The 6000-nt window shown below is 45.7% G+C and overlaps 1 long non-coding RNA gene across 1 annotated transcript in view; it reads right to left on the bottom strand.

Annotated features, from left to right (window-relative positions):
* Positions 1 to 618: 618 nt before the first annotated feature.
* The window catches only part of LOC127045468 (uncharacterized), a 42505-nt gene continuing 37123 nt past the window's right edge, over positions 619 to 6000 (bottom strand). The window contains exons 2-3 of the long non-coding RNA XR_007772742.1: positions 1952 to 2000; positions 619 to 717 (exon numbers count right to left, since the gene is read on the bottom strand). This is a non-coding gene — a long non-coding RNA (uncharacterized LOC127045468). The remainder of the gene's footprint in view (positions 718 to 1951; positions 2001 to 6000) is intronic.

The raw sequence follows: 6000 nt of genomic DNA, 5'->3' as shown, positions 1-6000 counted from the left end.
GTTAGAGGTGCCCTTAAATTATTAAAACACAGAATAGAAAAATGGCTTTTCATTTTCTAGCCCCATTAACTTGTTTCACTGGCCGTGAAAGAACAAACAAACAAACACAAAAAGTTCAGAACTCAAAAATCAAGGCCTGAAACAGCCTGAATGCTGGTGCCGTAACTTGCCTTCACCTTTTCTGTTTGACGATGCCCAGTTAGCAAAGTAGCTTATTTATTAAGAACCACACTGTTGATTCCTGCAGGAGTCTTGTATCTAACAGAAGGGAAAAATAGGTGCATTTTCAATAGTCTCCTTTATTGATTTTGTGTTTGTGGGTGTTTAAGAAAAAATTACAATTGCATTAGCTGTGGCTTGACTGGAAAGAAAAATGAACAGAAGGAAGAGATTCTATTTTTTTTTAAATTGATGATGGGTCTTTGGATGGACTTAGTGGTTGTGGTCTTATAATTTAGGGTCAACTTTTCAAATTGGAGATCCAAGGGAGCCGTTGATGCTTGGCACCTCTGTAAAAAGAGGTCACTTATTTTGATGCTGAAAAGCTAGATGTCATCATAGAATATCAGGGTTGGGAGGGACCTCAAGAGGTCATCTAGTCCAACCCCCTGCCAAGATGCAGGATTTGTTGTGTCTAGGGAAGGGCAAGAGCTACAGTGGTAAGATCCTGAGGTGACACTGTTTCAGCATGTATGCATCTTGATGATTCCTTTCCATCTGTAATTTAAAAAAAAATTATATAATTGAAAATATCTGAAGATAGAGACCAAACCATGTGTTGGTAAAGCTCTCTTGAGCAATAGGGGGTAGGGTTGAGTAACATCCTGTGAACTACAGGATGTAGTTCTGCTGCGGAAAAATGGTCTATCTGGGAAGATGTCTACAGTATGATCTCCTAGGCCATTATGACAGATGGCGAGAGGTGATGGGCTCTTTCTGTACAACACTCGGAAGATTGCAGGGGAAGTGGTGGAAGCCCTGACATTGAAAACTACACTAGAAAAGGTACTAGAAAATATACTATACTGATCAATCCTGAGTTGCAGGAGATTGGGTTTACGTGACCTAATAGGCCTTTTCTATTTCTAACCTCTACAACTGTAAGTCTGGTCCCCATCCTAAATCTCCTTTAAAATGTTTTGAAGAAGAAAAATTACAGATGAACTAAGGTATATTCTTCCCTTTTCTGGAATCTAGGTGTAAACCCTGTGGCTCTAGAGCACTGGATTCCAACCTCTTTGGGCTCAGGATCCATTTTTAAACTTTGAGAGATGCCCTTGGAGCCAGTTTCCCTCTGCCCGCTGTCATGATCCATCAGGAGAGAGTAGGTGCACAGAGCTAGGATTTCAGATGCTCCAGACAGGTGTGAACAGCTGGAGAACCCTCCTTCCCCAACAACTGGAGGGAGAGGTGGTGAGCCAGGACACCCCCAAATAATATACAGTTCCCAGACATGGTTCATGGGGGGCAGAGGGTAGGAGGTATTGATTGTAGGATTTGGAGGAAAAGTACAGAGATCAGGATGCCTGGGGTTTAGTAAGGAGGGAATTTGGGGGACAAAGGCATGTGGGGGTGCAGTAAGGGACTGAGGAAGGATATGGGGCAGAAGGGTTTGTGAAAAGGGCAGCAAGCAGATAACTCCCCCCAAACACACATCCTCTTCACACAGCAGATGGTAAAGAGGTGGCAGGTATTTGGGGTCCTGGGGGTAAAGTGGGGAGGCTGAGGGAAGGAGTTAGGGGACAAAAAGGGCCAAGAATGCAGTGAGGGAATATCTTGGGGGGCTGGGTCCCAGGATGGGTCGTCTGGCAGAGGGGGAGTTGCCTGGCAGCGTGGGAGGTATACATTGGGGGGCCTATTCTGGGAAGAGTGGACAGCAAGACAGGGGGTATGGAAGACAAGATTTCATCTGTCTGCAGGATGGGGAGTATATTGGGTGGCTGCTACTTACTGGAGAACGTTATCTTCAAACCAGATCTGGAGGCTGCTCTTCCCCACTCCTGTGAGAAGAAGAGGCAGATTCAGGGGAGCATTCAGAACCCCAGAATCCCTGCCTGCCCTACTGTATCCCAGACTGACCTGCTGCATCCAGTGCAAACAGACCTCAAGTGATCTCTCCCAGCTCCTGTCCCACTGGGCTGTCTGGGCACGTCTTCTTGCTCCTTGCAACCTCTGGGGTTGCAGCACTGCTCAGGTTTGGCCTGGCTCCCCTGATGGGGGTCTGGCCCTGCCAAATTTGGGAGAATGGCATTGCAAGCTGGCACATGGAGTCACAATAACACTTATTCAGATTTGGCCTGGCTGGCCCGCCATTATCATGAGAGAGGTGTGGCTGGGTCGTAACTGAGCGACCCTGTGACCTTGTGCGCAAGGTCGCAATGCCCAGGGCAGGGAGCCAAGCCCAGCCTGCTCCAAAACTCTTTGACACATTCTTGTGACCCATTTTTGGGTTGTGACCTGCAGGGGTTAGGAAACTCTGTCCTAGATGGTAGGGAGCTCACTACCATATGTTGATGAACAGGGGAAAGAACAGACAGAGCCTCCACTGGGGAAGGAGCTCTCTGCTACCATCTATTGGTGAGCAGGGGAGAGTGCTGCTACAGAAAGGGTTCATTTGCATAAACTTTCTACCCAGAAATCCTCCAAGTGACACCTTAGGGAGTCATCAGAACTATACAGAAACTCAGAATTGTTGGAGTAGTGGGACTGAAGTGAGAAGAGAGGGGGTGGGGTCTACTTTCTAGCTATCAGGGATGCACTTCTTGCCAGTACTCTGCTCAAGGATCCTAAATGCCACTGATTCTCCTTCCACTGGAGACTTTGTGAAGAGGCAACACAGAGATGAGGGGCAGAGGCAACTTTGCAGGGAGCTGGTTCTTTGTTGAAGCTGCAGATGGCAGTAATGGAGCTGAGTGAATGCTGGTGATGGTTCCCCTACATAGCACCAGTAAAGCTGAAATCACTTGGGTGGATGGTGGAGCCTCAGTATCAGACCAGGCAGCATTCCCCCTAGTGGCCGGAGACAGACCTGCACGAGAGCACTCCAGACTCTGGGAATGCTACACACTGACGCCAAACTGTGAGTGGGGTGGGATGGACAGCTAGAGAAGGGAAGGGTGGGGGCAAGTGATATCTCAAAGGGATATTTGCTGATCAGATATTCACATGGGTGCGTGGGGGGATGAAGTAAAGGACTACTGCTGAAGTTACTGTGCGGGTGAGACTTATTTATTATTCCGATAGCTGTATTGTGGATTTATTGGTGCTGTGTTTGTCCTAAAATAATGCTGTGCTCCTTTATCACCTACTAGAGTTTTCCTTGTGTTATACAAAGGCTCTGTGCTTGTGAGTGGCAAAGTCTTGCCAGGTAAGGTTATTCCCAAGTTAATGAGTGGGGTCTCAAGCTGATGGTGTTTGTTAATTTTAAGGGGAGACTGTAGATATTTGAACTCAGGCCTTGTTGCTGCTGACAACACATGGCGTAAGCGTTTTTCTGTAAATAAAAATGGACTTGTGGAATGAGTTACTGAACTGATCAGCCGGGCTTCTGGCACTATATACTGTGGAACAAAAAGCAGCCACGCAATGAAGAAGACGGACCTACCTCACAAGAAGAGTCACTCACATCAACATAAGAGTAAGGTTAGTTTTCAACCTCTTCCTAGTGGGTCCAGTTCAAAGGATAAACATTCCTTTAGTCTGTGGAGCTAAGACAGTCAGCTCATAAATTCACATTTACGCTGGCAACTTCAATATGTGCCAGAGATGACGGTAGCGGAGAGTGACGTTAAGGCATCATATGATGGTGTGTAAAACATACGGAACTGGTGTTTATTTTTCATGTCTAAACTGGCAAGGCATTTCAAGACAAGTATAATGCCTTGGTGTATTTAAGTGTGTTATTATTTATAGACATGACTTGGATGGTATTGAAATCAAGCTTTCCAAGTGACAGTACATTGGGAGGAAAGGTAAATAATGAAGAACAATGCAGTTTGACACAAAAGGTCTTAGATCATTTAAGTAATTGGGCAAAAAAGATGACAAAATCAGTTCAGTGCAGATAAATGTAGAATAATGAGTCTTGAAGCAAAGAAGGAATATGCTAACTAGGAAAATGCTGCAGCATGCTGACTAGCAAAGAGATCTGGGGAGTTACTGAAGAGAAATCTCCCAGATGCTCAGGGTATAACTGCTCCTGAATGAATGGAATTGCAGAGGAATAAAAAAGGGGTCAAGAATTTGAATTTTTCATAGATATTAGGCCCTCTTAGGTTATCAAATCCATCCCCTTGCATCACTTGTAACAGAATTCCTTCTGTAAAGAGCCCTATTATTTTGAATGATTAGAATGGTCAAGGTGGTTTATAAGACAGATCTAGCTAAACTGTGAACATTTTTGTGAAGCACCACAAAAAGCAGGAAAAGTTGAGCTAGATTCTGAGCTCACTGACATAGATGTCAGTCAAGTGACCTGTGTAACTAAGATCAGAATCTGTCCTGCTTTTGATAAGAAAAAGAGTCCTGGACACTGGAATTAAAACTCGAGCCTTGTCTACAAATACCCTGGTATTTTAGCCACAGGTGCAGATACCTGGAGGAAACCCCTAATGTAGATGTGATTTGTGCCAGTGCAGCTCAGTTTTCAAACTGGAGTAAGCCACATAGATCCAAGCCACACAATACTGGAGTAAATTTTGTCTACGCTAGGAATTTGCATCAGTGCGGCTACAGTGGCTAAAATCCCAGTGTCGATAAGGTTTACAGTGCCGCATGGGTCCCATTGACTTCAGTGTGTCTACAAATGGAGAGCAAGTTGAGAAGGAACTGACCTTTGGAGTAAGTTCCCAAAAGTGGGCTCAGAGCAAAACTCCCAAAGTAATTAAGTCAAATGCGTGATTGTCCTGTTAACTCAGCCTTGCTGAACTTTACCTCTGGCTAAACAGCATTAAGGAAAAGGGTGAATTCTATTCCTAATAGCCCATTTATGTCAATGAGGTGTAAATTCTACCACCTCATTCACCTCAATCAGTTCTTACTTCAAAGCCTGGCTGGGGACCATTTAAAATGCAAACACTGCTAAGCACAGACAATTTAAGAAACAAACATTCAGCTGGAGTTTGAGATGTTATTTGAAAAATTGTCTTTTTCTTCTTCTTCCTCCCCCCGTCTTTTTCCCATCAGGTTGAGAAGTATTTTTCAGGGGGCAGAGTTACGCTGGGGTGAGACTGGGGGATGAAGGGTTATATGGCAATAGGCTGAGGTGAGTACAAGGGTGGTGTATGGATATAGCAGTAACTAAGGCTGTGCGGGGTGCGTTCAGGTCCTTGTTCTATTAAAAAAACCATTTTTTAACCTAGCGGTGAGTCACTTGTGTTCTTGTTACCCATCTGTAAAATGGGGATAATAGCACTTCTTTACATCACAGGGGTATTGTGATTATAAATATAGTAACACTGGGAGGTGTTCAGATGGGAGCCATACATAGAGTTGCCACCTTTCTAATTCTATCTAATTGCTGGTAACTGGACGCCTGAGGCCCCGTCCCTTCGCTGCCTCTTCTGTCTTCCACCCCCATCTTTCACTCCTCTCCACTCGTGCCCTATTGCTTGCTGGATCATCCCCACTTCCCTCCTCCCACCCCACCTGCACTTCCTATGCTCTGGGGCTGGGACGGGAGCTGCTGCAGCCTGACAAGGAGCATGACTACAGGTAGGAGGCATCTCCGGCTGAGCAGGGTCTGGCTTGGGTTAATGACCTGGTGCCTCCCCCCACCCTGGGTAACCGGACTTTGGGTGTCTGGTCAGTACATCTGCCAGGCTCCCTTTTCAACTCGACTTTCTGATCGAAAACCGGGCACCTGGCAACCCTAAATGGCACCCAGACACAGAAGCCAAAAGCTGTACTGTCCAGGTAAAACTCAGACAGGTTGGAACCAGAGCGATATAGGGTCCTGAGATAGATTGGGAATTGGTCCTGCTTTGAGCAGGGGGTTGGACT

Source organism: Gopherus flavomarginatus, chromosome 2 (assembly GCF_025201925.1).
Source record: "Gopherus flavomarginatus isolate rGopFla2 chromosome 2, rGopFla2.mat.asm, whole genome shotgun sequence".
NCBI lineage: Eukaryota > Metazoa > Chordata > Testudines > Testudinidae > Gopherus > Gopherus flavomarginatus.
The sequence above is the reverse complement of the archived record's forward strand: the minus strand, read 5'-3'. Positions and strand labels throughout refer to the sequence as shown.